The sequence below is a fragment of the Dioscorea cayenensis genome, chromosome 7 (assembly GCF_009730915.1).
Source record: "Dioscorea cayenensis subsp. rotundata cultivar TDr96_F1 chromosome 7, TDr96_F1_v2_PseudoChromosome.rev07_lg8_w22 25.fasta, whole genome shotgun sequence".
Classification (NCBI taxonomy): domain Eukaryota; kingdom Viridiplantae; phylum Streptophyta; class Magnoliopsida; order Dioscoreales; family Dioscoreaceae; genus Dioscorea; species Dioscorea cayenensis.
This window is the reverse complement of record NC_052477.1, coordinates 9346231-9367836: the sequence shown is the minus strand read 5'-3', so window position 1 is coordinate 9367836 and position 21606 is coordinate 9346231. Positions and strand designations below refer to the sequence as shown.

The window sequence follows — 21606 nt, the reverse complement described above, 5'->3', positions numbered from 1 at the left end:
TTTGATGACACCAAGCCTTTTTTACTCATGAGTTCCAAGAAGAGCACGGTCTGTGCACTACCGTACTGGAGACCATGTGGAGCCCGAAAAGTCTTTTTTAATTCCCAGATTTAGGGTTTCTTGGGGTCTTTTATTCGGAAGTCTTCTTCTCCAGTGGGGGAACTCTCAAGAGAATGATGATCAGCCATCACTTTTCGAGCTAAGGAGGGCAAGGGTGAGTTAGAGACAGCGGAGAAGTGTAGTTGCCCATCCCATGAAATTCTTGAAGTATATTTGAGATCTTGTAAAAGGGAGAATTCTAGATGTCTCTCTTCCTTATGTTTATCTTTCTCTCTCATTTATATGAATTCATGAGGGGCTAACTATTCCATGGTGCCCGAGATTGTGAACTATGGTGTCTCTTATCCTTTAACTACTTGAGTTCTAATGCCTATGGAGTTCTATTGTTTTCTTGTGTTTATTCATGTATTTGCATGACTTGGCATACTTGATTTGTGTAGATGCTAATGTAAAAATTGGCATGTGTGGATTACAGTAGTTGTGATTACCTAGTGTAGTTGCAAAACTTGCTGACACGTCCGAATATGCGTATAAACCACAAGTGCACGTGTGTCGAAGTAATAAAATACCCGGTGAGTCGAGTAGTCGTATCCACAGGGAACAGGGCTACTAGTACTAACTTCTTCTTCTATGCTTTCTAGCCTAATGATAAATGGAAAGGTGTGGTTATCTAATCTGAGAAGAAATGAATACTAGAGACGAATATGCAAGGGTGTAATGGAGGCAGAATCTCAATCAATAAAGATGAGGTACCCAGGCAATGCTCCCCCTAGGATCTAACATGAAGCTCAAGATTCACTAAATGCTTCTAAACCGAGTCTAATGAGTCGAGGCAATCCAAGAATAACCGACCCTTGCCTCCAAGCCACCGGCACTAGTCCCCTACAAGGTCCTGGCAGAGAAATCGATCAATCTCAACACCTGAAACCCTATATGACCGCAATACGCTCTAAGGACACCTAAGAGTGAAACCGATTCCTAAAGATAGATCCAACCTTAATTCCCGGCGAAGGATCCCCAACCCACTACAAGGTCCGGCGGAGAAATCTCTCAATCTCACGCCTCACACCAAATATGGTTGCATAGAGTCTAGGGAATACAGAGATAGGAAACACTCAATCGGAAGGGAAAGGGGACGCTTCACTATCTCATGACTCACCCTCTCAACCCTCTTTAACTGTGAAGTTCTAACTCTAATGGAGACCTCTCTCTCATTAAAGTAACAAATCATGCATATACAATTAACCACAAGGATCAATTAAACATGCATGCAATGGGAACACAAGATTAAAAACTCAAATCAACTCGGATTAACTAGAAACATAAAGCAAATCAACATAAAAGAATAGATCCTAGGGTTCACATGCCCAAATACCTACTAGGGTTTAGCCCTCCATGGGCAAGTTACAAAACAATGATCAATACAATGAAAAGCAACAAAAACCGTAGAGAAAACACCCTTGAATTCGTGATGATTGGCATTGATGGGTAGTTCAACGTCTTGAATGATTCCTCTCTGAAGCTAGGTTGCCGGTGGCTTCCCAAATGTTATGACAGCGAAGGAAACTATCAAAGTTGGTAAAGAACATCCTCCACATCGGCAAAGACCTCTTCTCCAAACCCTAGCCGTCTCACCCTTTAAGAGCCGCACAAAAGATAAGAAAAAATAGGGCAAAACGGCTATTTATGTGCCTTAGACCGCGTCTGTTACGTGCGCCCACGCGCCCATGTGGATTTCCCACGTGCCCGTGTGGGCTGCAGGAATTTCCACGAGGGGCATGCACAGTAATTTTGCTACAGTGCTGCTGCAGTAAAATTCCTGCAATGTTTTGCTACAGTACTTTCACAAATCGCAGTCCAAACACTCTTCTCTTGAGGCCACATGTCCGGGCACACGTCCATGTGGTAGGTTATAAAACTTTTCTTTATCGACGTATCTTTGAGAGGTCTTGCAATCTTCACAAAGAGAAGGAACATGAAGATGTGGCTGCTTTTGTGCCCTTCCAACTAGTGAATTGACTTGAATCTTCTTGGAAGTTGGCACACATCTCCACATTTATGAACTCCTCTTATGTCTAGGTCCTTGAATTGAACAAGAACTCCCAACATTGTGTCTTTATAGCCTATCTTTGCTTTCTTTTTACTCTTCAAGACATTCACAACCTATATGCATAAAAGAACACCAAATACACAATATGAGGCATAAACCATGGTAAAATGATGCTCAATGCACATAAAACATATATAAAAATATGTGTACTCAAGCACTTATCACTTTCCATGTATGAAGCCTGTAGTTGGACTTGACGAACTTGGAGTAAATGATAACCATAGATGCAACATTACTATAAAGTACCCACAAGGTTCTTAGAATGTACCTTGGTAGGCATTAGACTTAAGTAAATATCTTGGGCACTAAGGAATCATCCCGGACATTTTTCTCTTGTTATCAAAACTCAACACTAGTCTACTTGGTTCTTCCATCCCTTTTGCTTTTTAGTCTTGTAGTAGTTAATTCCTTTATCACACATTTTACTTTAATAAAACACAAGTATAACAATTCCAAGGCGAGCAAGAGGATCACAAGAGCAATGATGATAAGAATAGGCCTAGGGATGAGGATTCCCAAGAGGGGTCATCAAGATGTATGGGTGCATAAGAATAAGATAGCAAGGGTGATTTAGACCGACGAATCTCAACAATAGTTCAACCCCAATTTCTCGGCGTTTAAACCCTAATCCCGTACAAATGATGACAAGGATCTCTCCTTAATCATATTCCTACGATTGCATTAAGTGAATGGAGATCGCGCAACAAGGATACACTTAACCTAAGTTCATCCTCATGGTTCGGAGGGGTAACCTACATCCAATTTCTCGGCATGTTGGTCAAAGATCTCCCCTTCTAGCTCAATAATGATCTAGTACAAGCGAGTAGGTCACGTCTACGTGTACAACTCAAACAAAAACTAAGGATTTGTCTACATAATAGTTCTAGGCATAAAACACAATGAACTAAACCATAAATCACACCAATGCATTCCAAATAAAAGTGAAGCATCCAAAATACATGATGAACCCCCCAAGGTTCACCTACATCGGGTGGCCTTGGGGGTCTAGTGTGCCATCACACAAACAAGTATCTCAAACACAACAAAAACAAGAAGTAAATGCATAAATGGCACTCCCTAGTACGAATGATGTTGAGGATGGAGAATGCCGGCCGAATGACGATTCCTCTAACCCAAGGAAGGCCGAATGCTCCTCCTCCTTTGATGATGAAGCTCTCCCCTTGAAGTTCAAGCCCTAGATCTCTCCAAGACTCACGCCAAAACACTCTCCAAAATGATGTCTTCCTTTCTCCTCTTCTCCCCAAGTGTTGGCTGCCAAGAAGTTTTTCCAAATGTCTTCCAAAAGTCCTCATAAACCCCCACAATCCCTCTCCAAAAATGGGCTCAATGAGGACCTCATTGAGGCCCTCATTGACACTGTTTGGGGTAGGAAAACACCACAAATGCTCTCAGAATAGTATCCATACTGGCTCAATGAGCACCTCATAGAGCTAGTATGCCTTCAAACAAACATCTTCTTTTATAGCTACAGTGATCATCCCGGGCTCCATACCGGGCAGCATTGAGGGCGTATGCCATGATTCAATTCCTGACTTGAAAACCTACCATGTGCTACAGTACCACGACCTGGTTTTCGTCTCTTTTTCATCCAAATCATATCTTCATGTCCTCCATGGCGTTCCCGTGCCCTGCAAAGCAAATAACACACGATTAAGCATAAAACGGACATTAATTCTTATATAAATACATGTTATACATAACAAATACATATACTAAAATAGGTACATTTAGACACTTATCAATAGTGTTCATATTCTATAGTAATAAAAGTTTATGACATATCTGTGTATTATTAGCCTTTCATGTGTAGAATTAATGCTTCCTTTGTAAAAATTATGTTTTCCTGTGTATTATATACAACCTTTATGTCCTGTAACAAAAAAGAACAAGTCCTTGATGATGTTATTGATGTCCTTATCCTCATGATCCATAAGTAATTGATGACCAATCCCCTGGCATACAAGAAATGTGCTTTTGTCATGCTGCCCCTAGCTTTTGTTATGCAAATACTGCAATTCGCGGTAGATCGGGCAGTATATATGTCATTGGTCATTTTCATCTACTCGTCCTTGACAATCCAAGCCAAAGTACATGTACTATTCAGCCCTTATGTCAGAAATATACGACACTGACGCCGTAGACATGGTAAGTCAATCTTGTATAATTTCAAACCTTTATGCCTCTTTCATTAACTCACTAATTATTAATTTTTGTCTTGTTTTAGTGGGATCCCTTTGAATTATGCATCGAGATTCATACAGGGTACAACAAATTTAAAGACCTTCCGCTGGAGCATGTACGGACTGCCCCCAATAGGAATCAGGAACCCTTGGCTGTCTGGTATTTTGTGTGCGCTATATGGAGTAACTTCTGAATGGGGAAAGGTTATACATACCTTGGTTGAACACCCCATTCATGCAGCTCCGCTATTGATAAGTACCTAAATGTATGTATTTTATACATACCAGTTATGCACTATTCATGCATATTTTGATGTATCGATGCCTTTTGGGGTTTAATTGGTTCCATTCATGTTACAGGCATAAAAGAAGCCTAGGTGAGCTCAACAACATAATTTAGGAAGAAAGCGGAAGCAAAACGATGTTTGTAGGGTATCGACATTGTAGAAAAGATCACTGTAGATGGGTTACTATAGCAGGTGTTGTAGCACTTAATCACGAAATCTGACAGAAATCCTGAGGCCTAGGGAGACTTTACCTGAGTTGGCACACATTGAATTTTTGAGTCCTGAGCATCAAACTTGGTTTGATTGGTTGTCGAGACTCATGTTTGGACATACCCGTTTTGTAGACTTAAGTTCGCTTCGAGAGGTTCAGCGAGGAGATCAGTTAGCTGACAAGATAGACAAGCTTCTGGCCGTGGGAAGCTGGAGGAGATTATTATCAATTCGAGAGCCAGCTTTCCGCATATTGACGCTGAAGGTATTGGCGTCCTTCGAGTTTGATTGGTCGAAAAGAAGGTTCAACAGCATTGATGTTATACAGTTTAGGGCATTGAGACATCAGTTCAGCATTAGTATCACTGAGTTTTCAGTTCGGATGAGCTTGTATGATGAGAGATACACAAAAATAAAAGATAAACTCAGAAGGAAGATCCTTTTTTAGTATACGTCCAAAATAAAATGAAAAAAATAAAGAAATGAAAGATGCATCAAGTGTCATTGTCGTCGGCGGTCGGCTCTTCAACTGCTGTTGGTGCCAGGCCAAATATTGTCAGTGGATCTGGTATAGGTAATTCTAGCGGTGTCTGAGGGGTCCTCGGTCTCTTGATAGAAGGTGAAGACGTGTCTCGCTCTAATAACTGCAGTATGATGTTAAGACGCGCCATCATTCCTACGTATTGCGCAACCTATGTAGTCCTAACCTCGGCTATCTCGAGTGTGCTGTGGATGTGCTTCGGACGGAGATAGCCGAGGTTAGGACTACATAGGTTGCGCAATACGTAGGAATGATGGCGCGTCTTAACATCATACTGCAGTTATTAGAGCGAGACACGTCTTCACCTTCTATCAAGAGACCGAGGACCCCTCAGACACCGCTAGAATTACCTATACCAGATCCACTGACAATATTTGGCCTGGCACCAACAGCAGTTGAAGAGCCGACCGCCGACGACAATGACACTTGATGCATCTTTCATTTCTTTATTTTTTTCATTTTATTTTGGACTTATACTAAAAAAGGATCTTCCTTCTGAGTTTATCTTTTATTTTTGTCTCGAGTTGTATTTCATTGCTTTATCTTTAAGTACTTGAGTTGTTTTGTTTTACTGAGCTTCACTGAACCCGCTTGTGTATACGTACAGATGGTCTTGTCAGTATGGGAATGACAACACCCCTTGCATATGTCCCGCAAGTGCACAGGTTTGTCGAATTAATAAAATCACAGGTGAGTGGGTATCGTATCAATAGGGAGTAGGGAGTAAAAAATACTTAAATTGTTTCTAAACTAGCGAAGTATGAATAGTGATTTGTGTAACAAGAAGTAATGCAAACAAAAGTAAGATAGACAAGAGAGAGAGAGAGAGAGAGAGAGAGAGAGAGAGAGTAAATGAGAGATAAAGCAATCGATATAAATGGGGTACTCGGATATTGATCCGCTTAGGACAATTGTTTCAAGTGGAAAAACCCTCTAATATGCTTCCTAACTAATGTATTAATGAGTCATGGAGATCCTTTAATACATGGTCCCAAATCTAAGGCTAACCATGCGTAACCCTATACATGTCCCCGAGGAGAAATTGAACAATCTCTAAATTGTGGTTAGGGACCTTCCACCTGGACCAAAGTGTTAGGTCTACAATTAGGAAGAGATTTATCACTTGGAATCCCTAGAACTTATTGCAATTTTATACGAGTGCGAGGTTGAGAGGTTATTCAATCTCTCCACCGGGACATGTATAGAGTTAGGCATAGTTGACCTTAGATTTGGGACTATGTAATTAAGGATTTTCACGACTCACTTGCATTGATTAGGAAGCATAATAGAGGGTTCTTGCAATATCTGGGTACCCCATCTTTATTGATTGCCTTACCTTCTCCTTTACTTGTGCTCTCTTACTTGTTGTTTTTACTTTTGAGAATTGAATCATTGTCACACATATCACTATTCATCTTTCACATAGCTAAGAAGAAAATTAAGTGTTTTTATTCCCTACTCCCTGTGGATATGATACCCACTCATTCGGGATTATTACTTCGACAAACCCGTGCACTTGCGGGATATACGCAAGGGGACCTTGTTAGTAAGCTTCTGAGTGAGAAGCCTAATGAACACGCACCGGAGGTTATAGAGGTTGAGAAGAGATCAAGCAAAGAGAAGGAGGTGGCACCCCCACCTTTGAAGCCAAGAATCACTTATCCCTCTATATTGAAGAATGACCAAGGGGATGAACAGTACAAGAAGTTCATGAGTTTGTTCAAACAACTCCACATCAATATTCCTGAGTGTGTTATGGGGATTTCAAGCAAATTTTCGTACCGAATTCAAGGTTTTCATACCTATCTTTTTCTTTTCTTTCGGTGAATCTTTAATCCTTCTTCTATTTGCCATTTCTTGTTTTAGTAAATTAAACGACTTGAGTTGCATTAAATTTTGATTTAAAAGGGTCTATGCATGTTAAGAGAGCATTTTAACAGGGTTTTACATTGTATATATATATATATATATATTTTTTGAAATAGAAATGCTATCGTGTGGTTTTTCACTAGCTGCAGATCCACACAGGGCGTGGATAATTTCCACAAGCCCGTGTGGAATTCTGGAGTATTCTATGACTGAGTGTCTTTTCATCATCTCTTCACTATTGCTTGCAGGCATGGCACTGCACGTAAATAAGCAAGAAGGCAAGCACCATAGGGAACCTTCACCCGAGTTGGCACACATTGCATTTCCGGATCCCGAGCATCAAGCCCGTTTTGAGCGACTATCAGGGCTTAGGTTTGGCCAATCCCATTTCATAGACCTTAGTGTGTTAAACGGGGTCCAGCGGGGTGATGAGTTTGTTAGGGAGCTGGAGTCTCTAATGGCTGTGGGAGGGTGGCAGAGGCTGTTGTCTATACGAGAGCCAGTTTTCCCACCGCTGACTTTGGAGGTGCTGGCGTCTTTTGAGTTTGTTGATGACATACAGTTTAGAGTGTTCGGTCGTCAATTCACCATGAGTATTTCTGAGTTTTCTGTTCGCATGCGTTTGTACGACGAGGCATATATAGTAACTGAGGTGTATGGACATCTACCGATAGATTACCCGGGCACCTTGCCCCCACAACAAGCCTATCAGGTATTGTGTGGACCGGGGCAGCATGAACCAGGTGTGTCCAAAGCCACATGCTTGTCTAGGCTGAGCTACAGGTATTTGTTTGCTGTCCTTAACAGGTCTGTGGATGGCTGTGGCCACAACACTAGTGTTTTGTCACGGCAGGGACTCTTTATTTGTATTCCATGGTGCGGTCCGTGCCCATTCATCTATGGCACATTGTGGCAGCGTATATGCGATACCAGGACCAGAGTGGGAGAGTAGGAGTATTATTTGCTGGTCCTTACATTACTAGACTCATTCTGGGGATGCGGTTCAGAGCTGCTGTACGGCATGCCGATCAGATAGTTCTTCCTTCTCCCCTTGGACTTGATACGCTCAGGATGATGGGCGTGGTACGCAGATATGGACCTGGAGCTTACATTTTGGCCACACCCAACACTGAGAGCACCGAGGGTTGAGGGGATGCAGTTGAAGATTCGGCCAAGGCGGTGGCCGAGACCCCAGAACAACCAGGTACCCTTTTAGGAGCCTATGATCGTATTGAGAGGCTCGAGAGCACCATGGCATATTACGATCTGAGATCGACGAGATGCGGGTGATACAGTCAGCCCAGTATGCCGATATTATGTCCCGTTTCAATTTCCTACGACAGCTATTGAGATGTAGACCCTCAGCTCCTCCAACATCTTCCTCATCACCTATACCAGCATCGGTGGACCCACCATGTACGTCCTCACTACCAGCAGCAGAAGAGGACCCAGAGCACGAGACCAACATTTGATTTTATTTCCATTTCTTTACTTTTAAGAACTTTATTTTGGAGTTGTTCATTCAGAAAGGAGTCTCCTTCTGAGTTATTTTCATTTTGTTGTCTTGAGTTGTATTCATTGCTCTATCTTTTATATACTCGAGTTGTTTTGTTTTTGTTGAGCTTCACTGAACCCCCTCGTGTATGCGTGCAGATGGTCTTGTCATCTTTGGAATTGAGACTTTGTCATGGGCACGGCCAAAGTGCTTCGGCACTTATCCGTGTGAGCTTCACAACCCGTTGGAACACTACACCCAAGGATTTAGCTTCATCAAATGCGACACTAGGAATTAGGGGAGTATTGTTTTGATTGCTTCCCCACACATATTCTTGATTAATATACATTATGAGTGAGCTTGCATGTGTACATTTGGGACAATGTACAACTTAAGCGTGTGTGTGGGGAGGGAGTTTCATAGTGCACACATTTTTTCTATTATTCTTGATTGATATACATGCCCACATAGCCAATGGTGGTTCACCTTAGTTGCATTGATTGCATTCTTGAGTTTAGAAGAATTTTCAACATTGAATATCTTCATGCTCTAGTTTTAATTGAATTTCTATAAATTTTTGCCCGATTTACATTCGTTGCGATACTCATTCTTTAAACTCTTTTGGAAACTCATGTTTGATGTTAAAGGGACTAATTATAGTTGTTTATTGTGTTAAATTCTGAAAAAAAAATGAAAAGAAGGAGGGTGGAAAGAGCTACCACCTATGAAGTATGAATCTACTCTCATAAGTCAGATACTAGTTATGCCCTAATTAGAGAAAGAGCTATCTCATAGAATGAGTGAAAGCTACCACTCCGGTAGAAAGAGCTACCACCTCGAAAGTGTGAAAGCCACATTAGTGGCCGCTTGGGAAACTCCTATCTTAGAGAATGTGTGAAGCAACTACCGTCTTTGAAATTGGTGTTGCTTTCTTGTTGTAGATAAATATGTCCCTTATACTTAGAGCTTTGAGGAGTATACTTTGGGTTGACTTGAATGAGTCCACACACTTTCACAATTTCGGGTTTGTTGTCCTTTTTGATTCAAGTTTTTAGCTAGAGCTTCGATTTTTCATGTTTAGTGTTGAAATTTCCCTTACTTGTAGAATGCTCTATTTATATACTTTGGTGAACCTAAGGCCAAGCACTTTCAATATTTCCTTCATCTATGCACAAGATGTTTAATTTTTGCTTGAGGACAAGCAAAAGCTTAAGTTTGGGGGAATTTGATAAGTGCTTGTCCGATATGAATGCAAAGCATTATTTCCCTATCTTAAGCATTACCTTTCTCGGGTTTTTACACTAATATGTGTGTTTTTATGTTACTTTTATCCAGGTAGGGTTGTGAGGCCGATTATGAAGGAAAGAAGAAAATGTGGATCATAATGCACCGATTTTGGAGGAAATCTTGCTACGGTTCAAATGCGAAGACATAGGTCGGGTTTGAGATGCTAGAGTGTGTGCCAACCTCCTCGTATTTGAGTTAGCACAACGATTTGGAGGGGCACAAGAGCAGTCATACTTAGGCATTCTGACTTATGCATATAGAACAAGATCTCCACCAATTTTTCCATCATTGAAGAAGCAAAGCGATCCACGATGTGAACGTGTGCCCGTTTGTGTTACCTCGATGAAAGTATTGATTCGGGAAGTATTTCAGGCCAGATACTACTGTAGCACTACTGTTCACAACTGGCCGAGAAAACTGCATAATAGAGAATCCACACGGGCGTATGGAAATTCCACATGATCGTGTGAAAAATCCACAGTGGCGTCCACAGGGGAGTGTGGATCCCCGATTCCAGCCCTATTTAAAGCCGATTCAGCCCCGATTTCAGCATTTTTTTCTCCATCTTTTCCCCAACTTGAGAGAGGGTTTCGGCTAGGGTTTTGAGAGGTATTGGCTAGAGTAGAATCTATCATGTCGGAGGGGAAAGGGGACGCTCTTGTACTTCTCGACTCACCCTCTCAACCCTCTCCAACCTAGCTTTATCTAACGCTCGTGGTGTGTCACTCACTCATAAGGTTACCAACAAGAACTCTCAACCCTAGTGTCACTCTAGGGGAAATGTTCATACAATCAAGCATTCAATGTTCGAACTCACAACAAACATCAATTAATTGAAAGCATAATAAAGAGATTCAATGAAACAAATACATCCTAGGGTTCACAAATACCCAAGTACTCACTAGGGTTTAGCTCTCCATGTAGCTAAGTACAATCAAAGAAATAGAATATAAAAGCAATGAATCCATAGAGAAACCCCCTCGATAGTCGTGTCGATGGTCTTGTGGAAAGTCCTCTACTCGTCGTCCAAGGATTCCCTTGTCCAGTATAGGATACGCCTCGACGGAAGCTCCCCTACCAACCTTCTTCCTCAGGAATGACGATGTTGGAACCGTAGAACCTCTCCAATTCCTTAGCCAATACCTCTCAAAACCCTAGCCAAAACCCTCTCTCAAGTTGGGGAAAAGATGGAGAAAAGAATGCTGAAAGCGGGGCTGAATCGGCTTTAAATGGTGCTGGAATCGGGCGACCACACGGGCCTGTGGATTTTACACACGCCCATGTGGAATTTCCACATGGGCATGTATAATTTCCACAAGCCCATGTAGATTCTCTGAATTCCTATTTTCTCGGCCGGCTGTGGACAGTGTTGCCACAGTACTTTCGCTTCATTGCTCTGCTACAGGACCTGGCCTAAAATACTTCCTGAGTACATACTTTCATCGAGGTGACGCAAAACGGGCACACGTTCACGTCATGGATTGCTTTGCTTCTTTAATGACGGACAAGTTGGTGGAGATCTTGTTCTATGTGCATCACTCAGAATGCTTGAGTGTGACTGCCCTTGTGCCCCTCCAAGTGGTTGTGCTAACTAAAATACGAGGAGGTTGGAACACACTCTAGCATCTCACACCTGACCTATATCTTCGTGTTTGAACCTTAGCAAGATTTCGTCCAAAATCGGTGCATTATGATCAACATTGGTTTGTTACCTTCATACTCGGCCTCACAACCCTACCTGCATGAAAGTAACATAAAAACACACATATTAGTGTAAAAGCCCGAGAAAAGTAATGCTCAATATAAGGAAATAATGCTTCGCATTCATATCACACAAGCACTTATCAAAGTCCCCCACACTTAAGCTTTTTCTTGTCCTCAAGCAAAAATTAAACATTCTGTGCATAGATGAAAGAAATATTGGAAGTCTTTGGCCTTAGGTTCACCAAAGTGTACAAAGAGAGCATTCTACATGTAAGGGAAATTTCAACATTAAATACAAAAAAATCAAAGTTCTAGCTAAAAACTTGAATCAAAAAGGACAACAAACCCGAAATCGTGTACGTGTGTTAACTTCCTCAAAACAACCCAAGGTATACTCCTCAAAGTTCTAAGTACAAGGGACTTATTTATCTACAAAAGTGACAACAATTTCAAAGATGGTAGTAGCTTCACACATCCTCTAAGGTAGCCCTTTCCAAAGCGGCCGCTAAGGTGGCTTTCACACTTTCGAGGTGGTAGCTCTTTCTACCGAAGTGGTAGCTTTCACTCATCCTATGTATGAGATAGCTCTTTCTCTCATTAGGGCATAGCTAGTATCTGACTTATGAGAGTAGCTTCATACTACATAGGTGGTAGCTCTTTCCACCCAAAATGCAAAACAAACAAGAAAACTATTTTGCTCCTTCTTTTCATCATTCATTTTTTTTTCAGAATTTAACACAAGAAACAACTATAACTAGTCCCTTTAACATCGAACATGAGTTTCCAATCGAGTTTAAAGAGTGAGCAGTGCACTGAGTGTAAATCAGGTAAAATTCCTAGAAATTCAAGCAAGAACTAGAGCATTAAAACATTCAATGTTAAAAATTCTCCTAAACTCAAGAATACAATCATTGCAACTAAGGTGAACCGCCATTCGCTATGTGAGCATGTATAACAATCAAAACTAATATAAAAGATATGTGCACTATGAAACTCCCCCCTACACTTAAGTTGTACATTGTCCCCAATGTACACATGCAAGCTCACGCATAATGTATATCAATGAAGAATACATGTGGAAGAAGCAATCAAAACAATACTCCCCTGACTCCTAGTGTCGCGTTTGATGGAGCTAAGTCCTTGCGAATAATGTTCTGACGGGTTGTGAAGCTCACACGGCCAAGTGCCGAGACAACTTGGCCGTGCCCATGATAGAGTCTCAATTCCCATGATGACAAGACCATCTGCACGCATACACGAGGGGGTTTAGTGAAGCTCAATAAAACAAAAATAACTCGAGTATATATAAAAGATAGGCAATGAATACAACTCGAGATGTAAAATGAAAATAAACTCAGAAGGAGAATCCTTTCTGAGTGAACAAGTCTAAAATAAAATGCAAAATAAAGAAAATGCAGAAAAATAAAATCAAATGTCAGTGTCTCGCTTTGTCGGCTCCTCTGCTACTGCTGGTGGTGGGAAAACATAACATGGATCCACCGGTGCTGGTATAGGAGATGGGGGTGCAAGAGATGCTGAGGGTCTGGATCTCAATAAATCTCGTAGGAAGTCGAAACGGTCTATAAGATCTATATACTGAGCTGACTGTATCACGCGGAGCTCCGCTATCTCAATCTGAATCTCTCTCACATCAGTCTTAAGCCTCTCAATACGATCATAAGCTCGAGGCCCCTGTGCTGCATGGGATCTGGGAACCTGTCCGGAATCCTCCATTATATCCCCTCCGCTCCTAGCGGTCACTTGGGTAGCTGAAGCAATAATATAGACCCCTGGCCCACATCTTCTTACTAACCCCATCATCCTGATCGTCTTAAACGCAAGAGGTGTAGGCACAACTGTCCTCTCAACACCACGTAAAGCATCTACCAAACCCATCCCACAAGATGAGTCTGGTAATGTAAGGGCCAGCAAATAATAATCCCACTCTTGCAGACTGACCCTGGTACCTCAGAACATCCGACACTGCGCACCCCAAGTGAATCGGCACATTGCGGGCCATGGACTATAAAAAGAATAAGTCCTGCCTGGTCAGAGAAGCTGTGTTATTGCCTTGACCTGACACAGACCTGCTGAGGACCGCGTGCAAATACCTGTAGCTCAACATACATATTTAGTGTAAAAACCCGAAAAAAATAATGCTCAACATAAGAAAAGAATGCTTTGCATTCATATCACACAAGCACTTATCAGCAGCTACAATAGAGTGAATGGTCTAAGGGATGACCTACCACTGGGGCTTAGTTGCGGGTGCAACGGAGAGAAGCGCAGAAGTGATCTTAGTATCTAGGTCTTAATTGTGGTTAGGGACCTTCCACCTGGACCAAAGGGTTAGGTCTACAATTAGAAAGAGATTTATCACTTGGAATCCCTAGAACTTATTGCAATTTTATGCGAGTACGAGGTTGAGAAGTTATTCAATCTCTCCTCCGGGACATGTATAGAGTTAGGCATAGTTGACCTTAGATTTGGGACTATGTAATTAAGGATTTTCATGACTCACTTGCATTGATTAGGAAGCATAATAGAGGGTTCTTGCACTTGAAATGATTGCTCTAGGTGGAGCAATATTCGGGTACCCCATCTTTATCGATTGCCTTACCTTCTCCTTTACTTGTGCTATCTTACTTGTTGTTTTTACTTTTGAGAATTGAATCATTGTCACACATATCACTATTCATCTTTCACATAGCTAAGAAGTGAATTAAGTGTTTTTATTCCCTACTCCCTGTGGATACGATACCCACTCATCCGGGATTATTACTTCGACAAACCCGTACAATTACGGGATATACGCAAGGGGACCTTGTCAGTAAGCTTCCGAGTGAGAAGCCTAATGAACATGCACCGGAGGTTATAGAGGTTGAGAAGAGATCAAGCAAAGAGAAGGAGGTGGCACCCCCACCTTTGAAGCCAAGAATCCCTTATCCCTCTAGATTGAAGAATGACCAAGGGGATGAATAGTACAAGAAGTTCCTGATTTTGTTCGAACAACTCCACATCAATATTCCTGAGTCTGTTACGGGGATTTCAAGCAAATTTTTGTACCGAATTCAAGGTTTTCATACCTATCTTTTTCTTTTCTTTCGGTGAATCTTTAATCCCTCTTCTATTTGCCATTTCTTGTTTTAGTAAACTAAACGACTTGAGTTACGTTAAATTTTGATTTAAAAGTGTCTATGCATGTTCAGAGAGCATTTTAACAGGGTTTTACATTGTATATATATATATTTTTTTTTGGAAATAGAAATGCTATCGTGTGGTTTTTCCACCTGCAGATCCACACGGGCGTGGATAATTTCCACAAGCCCGTGTGGAATTCTGCAGTATTCTATGACTGAGTGTCTTTCATCATCTCTTCACTATTGCTTTCAGGCATGGCACTGCACGTGAAAAAGCAAGAAGGCAAGCGCCCTAGGCAACCTTCACCCGAGTTGGCACACATTGCATTTCCGGATCCCGAGCATCAAGCTCGTTTTGAGTTACTATCAGGGCTTAGGTTTGGCAAATCCCGTTTCATAGACCTTAGTGTGTTAAACGGGGTCCAGCGGGGTAATGAGTTTGTTAGGGAGCTGGAGTCTTTGATGGCTATAGGAGGGTGGCAGAGGTTGTTGTCTATACGAGAGCCAGTTTTCCGACCGCTGACTTTGGAGGTGCTGGCGTCTTTTGAGTTTGTTGATGACATACAGTTTAGAGTGTTCGGTCGTCAATTCGCCATGAGCATTTCTAAGTTTTCCGTTCGCATGGGTTTGTACGATGAGGCATATATAGTAACTGAGGAGTATGGACTTCTACCGACAGATTACTCGGGCACCTTGACCCCACAGCAAGCCTATCAGGTATTGTGTGGACCGGGGCAGCATGAACCAGGTGTGTCCAAAGCCACATGCTTGTCTAGGCTAGCAGATCTGTGGATGGCCGTGGCGACAACACTAGTGTTTTGTCACGGCAGGGACTACTTTATTTATATTCCATGGTGCGGTCCGTGCCCATTCATCTGGGCCACATGGTGGCAGTGTATATGTGATACCAGGGCTAGAATGGGAGAGTAGGAGTATTATTTGCTGGTCCTTACATTAGTAGACTCATTCTGGGGATGGGGTTCAGAGCTGCTATACGCCATGCCGATCAGATAGTTCTTCCTTCTCTCCTTGGACTTGATACGCTCAGGATGATGAGAGTGGTACGCAGATAAGGACCTGGACCTTACATTTTGGCCACACCACCACTGAGAGCACCGAGGGATGGAGGGGATGCAGCATGAGATTCCACCCCGGCTGGTGGCCGAGACCCCAGGACAGCCAGGTACCTTTTCAGGAGCCTATGATCGTATTGAGAGGCTCGAGAGCACCATGGCATATTACGATCTGAGGTCATTGAGATGCGGACGATATAGTCAGCCCAGTATGTCGATATTATGTCCCATTTTGATTTCCTACGACAGCTATTGAGATGTCGACCCTCAGCTCCTCCAGCATCTTCCTCATCACCTATACAAGTACCGGTGGACCCACCATGTACATCCTCACCACTAGCAGCAGAAGAGGACCCTAGAACACGACACCGACATTTGATTTTATTTCAATTTCTTTACTTTTATGCACTTTATTTTGGTCTTGTTCACTCAGAAAATGAGTCTAGTTCTGAGTTATTTTCATTTTGTTGTCTTGAGTTGTATTCATTGCTCTATCTTTTATATACTAGAGTTGTTTTGTTTATGTTGAGCTTCACTGAATCCCCTCGTGTATGCGTGCAGATGGTCTTGTCATCTTGGGAAGTGAGACTTTGTCATGGGCACGGCCAAAGTGCTTTGGCACTTGGCCGTGTGAGCTTCACAACCCATTGGAACACTACTCCCAAGGATTTAGCTTCATCAAACGTGACACTAGGAATCAGGGGAGTATTGTATTGATTGCTTCCCCCATATATATTCTTGATTGATATACATTATGAGTGAGCTTGCATGTGTACATTGGGGACAATGTACAACTTAAGTGTGTTGGGGGTGGGGGAGTTTCATAGTGCACACATCTTTTCTATTGTTCTTGATTGATATACATGCTCACATAGCCAATGGCGGTTAACCTTAGTTGCATTGATTGCATTCTTGAGTTTAAAAGAATTTTCAACATTGAATGTCTTGAAGCTCTAGTTTTATTTGAATTTCTAGGAATTTTTGCCCGATTTACATTCGTTGCACTACTCATTCTTTAAACTCTTTTGGAAACTCATGTTTGATGTTAAAGGGACTAGTTATAATTGTTTCTTGTGTTAAATTCTGAAAAAAAAAAAAAATGAAAACGAAGGAGGGTGGAAAGAGCTACCACCTATGAAGTATAAATCTACTCTCATAAGAAGGATACTAGTTATGCCCTAATTAGAGAAAGAGCTATCTCATAGGATGAGTGAAAGCTACTACTCCGGTAGAAAGAGCTACCACCTCGAAAGTGTAAAAGCCACCTTAGCGGCCGCTTGGGAAAGGACTACCTTAGAGAATGTGTGAAGCTACTACCGTCATAGAAATTGGTGTTGCTTTCTTGTTGTAGATAAATAAGTACCTTATACTTAGAGCTTTGAGGAGTATACTTTGGGTTGATTTGAATGAGTCCACACTTTCACGATTTCGTGTTTGTTGTCCTTTTTCATTTAAGTTTTTAGCTAGAGCTTCGATTTTTCATGTTTAGTGTTGAAATTTCCCTTGTAGAATGCTCTCTTTGTATACTTTGGTGAACCTAAGGCCAAGCACTTCCAATATTTCCTTAATCTATGCACAAGATGTTTAATTTTTGCTTGAGGAGAAGCAAAAGCTTAAGTGTGGGGGAGTTTGATAAGTGCTTGTGCGATATGAATGCGAAGCATTATTTCCCTAAGTTAAGCATTACCTTTCTCGGGTTTTTAGACTAATATGTGTGTTTTTATGTTCCTTTTATCCAGGTAGGGTTATGAGGCCGATTATGAAGGAAAGAAGCCAATGTGGATCATAATTCACCGATTTTGGAGGAAATTTTGCTAAGGTTCAAACGCGAAGACATATGTCGTGTGTGAGATGCTAGAGTGTGTACTAACCTCCTCTTATTTGAGTTAGCACAACCATTTGGAGGGACACAAGGACAGTCATACTCAAGCATTCTAACTTATGCATATAGAACAAGATCTCCACCAACTTTTCCATCTTTAAAAAAGCAAAGCGATCCACGACGTGAACGTGTTCCCGTTTGCGTTACCTCGATGAAAGTATTGATTCGGGAAGTATTTCATGCCAGATACTATAGCAGCACTGTTCAAAGCAGGCCGAGAAAACTGCAGAACAGAGAATCCACACGACCGTGTGAAAAATCCAAAGGGGCGTCCACAGGGGCGTGTGGATCCCCGATTCTAGCCCTATTTAAATCCGATTCAGCACCGATTTCAGCATTCTTTTCTCCACCTTTTCCCCAACATGAGAGAGGGTTTTGGCTAGGGTTTTGAGAGTTATTGGCTAGGGTTTTAGAGAGGTTCTACGGCTCCGACATCATCATCTCTTTGGAAGAAGGTTGGTAGGGGAGCTTCCGTCGAGGCATGTCCTATACCGGACAAGGGGATATTTGGACGACGAGTAGAGGACTTTCCACAAGGCCATCGACATGACTATCAAGGGGGTTTTCTATGGATTTATTGCTTTTACATTCTATTTCTTTGATTGTACTTAGCTCCATGGAGAGCTAAACCCCTAGTGGCTACTTGGGTATTTGTGAACCCCAGGATGTATTCATTTCTTTGAATCTCTTTATTATGCTTTCAATTAATTGATGTTTATTGTGAGTTCCAACTTTGAATGCTTGATTGTGTGAATACTCCCATAGAGTGACACCAGGGTTGAGAGTTCTTGTTGGTAACCTTGTGAGTGAGTGACACACCACGAGTGTTAGACAAAGCTAGGTTGGAGAGGGTTGAGAGGGTGAGCCGAGAGGTACAGGAGCGTCCCCCTTCCCCTCCAATGTGTTAGATTCTACCTCCATTCCTTGAGTTCTTTGCAGCTACAATAGAGTGAATGGTCTAAGGGATGACCTTCCGCTGGGGCTTATTTGCGGGTGCAACGGAGTGAAGCGCAGAAGTGATCTTAGTATGTAGGGCTTAATTATGGTTAGGGACCTTCCACCTGGACCAAAGGGTTACATCTACAATTAGGAAGAGATTTATCACTTGGAATCCCTAGAACTTATTGCAATTCTATGCGAGTGCGAGGTTGAGAGGTTATTCAATCTCTCCTTCAGGACATGTATAGAGTTAGGCATAGTTGACCTTAGATTTGGGACTATGTAATTAAGGATTTCCACGACTCACTTGCATTGATTAGGAAGCATAATAGAGTGTTGTTGTACTTGAAATGATTGTCTTAGGAGGAGCTATATCCGGGTATCCCATCTTTGTCGACTGTCTTACCTTCTCCTTTACTTGTGCTATCTTACTTGTTGTTTTTACTTTTGAGAATTGAATCATTGTCACATATATCACTATTCATATTTCACATAGCTAAGAAGCGAATTAAGTGTTTTTATTCCCTACTCCCTGTGGATACGATACCCACTCATCCAGGATTATTAATTTGACAAACCCGTGCACTTGCGGGATATACGCAAGGGGACCTTGTCAGTGAGTTTGTCATCTCCAACTCTCAAAGTTAGCTCCCCGCCATCCATGTCAATCAATGCCTTGGAACTCTGCAAGAACGACCTCCCAAGTATTAAGGGTACATCTGCATCCTCATCGACATCTAATACCACAAAATCTATAGGAAATATGTACTTGTCCACCTTGACAAGCACATCTTCGACAATATCCCTCGGATGTCTCACCGTTCGGTCAGCCAATTGCAAAGTCATGCGAGTGAGCCTAGGCTCGCCCAAGCCTAGCTTCTGAAAGAAGGTGTATGGCATGAGGTTGATACTGGCCCCTGAGTCCACCAATGTCATTTCTTCACCTAAATTGCCAATGTTGCACAGAATGATGAAGCTTCCTGGGTCTTTCCTCTTGTTCGTCATGTTCTTTTGCAAAACCGCCGACCAAAAAGTATCTAAGATCACTAAAGCACTCTCCTCTAACTTACTCTTGCTAGTCAAAAAGTCCTTCATGAATTTTGCATACTTAGGCATTTTAGACAATGCCTAAACAAAAGGAATGTTGATGTGGAGTTTCTTGAACAAGCTCAGGAACTTCTTGTACTATTTATCTGCTTGGTCATTCTTCAACTTAGAGTGATAAGGGATTCTTGGCTTGAAAGGTGGGGGTGCCACCCCCTTCTCTTTGCTTGTTCCCTCTTCAACCTCAATGACCTCGGGTGCATGTTCATTGGTAAAACATGCCTTCAACCTGATGATAATTTCTCAAACTGATCACCTTCACATGCTCTCTATGATTAGTCTCGGTATTGCTTGGCAAGCTTCCTTGTGGTCTCTCCAATAGAGACTTCACAATTTGCCCCACTTGATTCTCAAGGTTGTGCAAAGAAGCGGTGTGGTTGTGAATTGAAGCCTTGTATCCGATGATTGCACGAATCTAGTCAAGGCCTTCTCCAACTCGGTCATCCGGGTCTCCAAACTAGAAACTCGATTCTCCATGTTTGGGGCTTGTTGTTGGACACCCAGTGGCCCCATGACCTTTTATCGAACTTGGTTAATCCACGAGAAATTGGGATGATTCTTCCAACCCGGATTGTAGGTGTTGCTATATGGATTCCCTTGATTTCTCATCGCATTACCCACAAAATCCATATTCTCAACTGTAGATGCATCACCAATGGAGATTGGGCAATCAGAGGGAGCATGTCTTCCACCTCACCCGGTGCAAGTAGTCATGGCCGCCACTCTATTAGAAGTTAGAACATCTAAACTTCTTACTCAATGATTCCACTTGAGCCGCTAATGAAGTTACTGCATCTATCTCATGGAGCCTGGCCACCTCCTTCTTCTCCCTAGCATTCCATTGGTAGGTATTTAACCCCATTTCTTCAATTTGTTGACGGGCCTCACCGGGGGACTTGCTACCTAAGGTACCTCTTGCTGTCGCATCCAAGAGTTGCCTTGTGCTCGGAGTCAACCCATTATAAAAGGTCTAAACAATCATCCACTATGAGAATCCGTGTTGCGGGCACTTTCTCAAGAGCTCCTTGAAACCTTTCCCGCGTCTCAAATAGAGACTCCAATTCCAACTGTACAAAGTATGAGATCTCATTTCTAAGCTTTGCAGATTTTCCGAGAGGGAAATATCGGGCAAGAAAAGCTTCTACCATCTCCTCCCATGTGGTCATTGATGCTCTAGGTAATGAGTGTAGCCACTGTTTTGCTCTCCCCTTTAAGGAAAATGGGAAGGCTTTTAACTTGCCGACATCATCCGTCACCCCGTTTATCTTGAGCATATCACACACCTCAAGAAAGTTCTCTATATGACTGTTTGGATCCTCATTGGACAAACCACTGAATTGTGTGGATTGCTGCAACATGTGGATGAATACCAGCTTTAGCTTGAAGTTCTGAGCAGTAATCGGGCACGCACAATAATCAATTGTGTCCCCAATACTGAAGGTTTCACATAATCGGATAATGTCCTCTGTTGCTCATTTTGTTCCACCATATTATCTGACCCTTCAACTTCCAAATCATCTAGATTAGACTGTTCTTGTACAGGCTCTTTCCGTTTTCTTCTACATGTACATTTGAGCTCAGGGTTTCCTTCAATTAATATCGAACGGTTTCCTCGGGTCATGAACCTGGAGCTCCACAAAAAAGGAAAACAAATCAGAATGATGATAGAATAGAAGATGCGAAATAGAATAAATAAATGAATAG

General features: G+C 42.1%; 1 non-coding gene across 1 annotated transcript; it reads left to right on the top strand.

Moving 5' to 3' along the window:
• Positions 1 to 20894: 20894 nt before the first annotated feature.
• LOC120266035 lies at positions 20895 to 21002 on the top strand. Its single transcript, XR_005537879.1, has one exon. It is a non-coding gene; the product is annotated as a small nucleolar RNA R71 (small nucleolar RNA).
• The last annotated feature ends 604 nt before the right edge of the window (positions 21003 to 21606 follow it).